This window comes from Limulus polyphemus, unplaced genomic scaffold, assembly GCF_000517525.1.
Source record: "Limulus polyphemus unplaced genomic scaffold, Limulus_polyphemus-2.1.2 Scaffold2108, whole genome shotgun sequence".
Lineage (NCBI taxonomy): Eukaryota > Metazoa > Arthropoda > Merostomata > Xiphosura > Limulidae > Limulus > Limulus polyphemus.
This window is the reverse complement of record NW_013667718.1, coordinates 20280-21491: the sequence shown is the minus strand read 5'-3', so window position 1 is coordinate 21491 and position 1212 is coordinate 20280.

Below are 1212 nucleotides of genomic sequence, written 5' to 3'. Positions count from 1 at the left end.
TTGCATATGCCTCTGGCCACTTGGTGAAATAAACCCTCACCACACAAATGTACTTGTTTCCAGCACGTGTTTGGGGCAGAGGACTGGCAATGTCGACGGCTACTCTTTCCATTGGTGCACCAACTTGATATAACTCCGTTGGAGCACGTCCCTTATGCTTGGGTCCCCTTTTAGCACAACATGTACTGCATGTTCTGCACCATTCTTCCACATCTTGTCTCATACCTATCCAGTAAAATCTCTGTCGTAGGTGACTCAATGTTTTCTTAACTCCGAGATGTCCTCATGTTACAGTATCATGGGATTGACGCAACATAACTTCCCGTAACTTCCTTGGTATAACCGTTTGCCAGGTCGTCACTTTCCCATCTGCAGTTTCCCATCTCTGGAGAAGAATACCATCTTCAAGTTTCAACTGGTCCCATTATGCCCAATAGTTCCTTGTCACTGGGCTTAGACTAGACACCTTCTCCCAAGCAGGGCGCAAAACACTTGCTTTTAGAAAATCAATTATTGGCTTCAAATCTTGGTCTTTTTCCTGTTCTGGTTTGATATCTATATTTGGTTCCACTTCACCATCATCAACTCTTTCAGTCGGCTTGACTTCAGCCCAATGACACCTAATTAGTTCAACCTCTCTTTTAACAGTTACCGGAACTTGGCCTTTGTTATTCCCAAACGTCATTTTATCAAAATCAATTACAAACTTCCTTGGTAGTAGATAGTCCAATCCTAATATGCATTCGTCTTCTATGTCAGCCAAGTATACTTTCTGTCTGTCCTTTATGCCCATAAGCTCAATAGTTACCCACACTGGTCCCCACAGTCTTGTAGAATGTCCTGTCACACCATAAAGCTTCTGTATGGCTTCTGGTACTCCTTCGTGATCTAACACCTTGATGCTCACAAGGGTTTGCTGAGATGCAGAGTCTATGACAAAGTTGCACCTTTGGCCATCTAGCTTTCCTGTCCCATAGACACTGTGTATGCTTGGCATTTTACACCTAGCTGTTGGGACTTTCACGATGGGGGTTGGTGGGTGTCACTCAACACCAACCACTACTGGTCTCCTTGAGGCCGACTTGTTGGTAATATTCTTCCTACACTGGCTCCTCAAATGTCTGTGCTTTCCACAGTTCCAACAACTTTTCTGGATACCAGCCCTTACTGCTGTATCGACTCCCCTGTGTTGAAGTTTCCAGCATTGAGCTC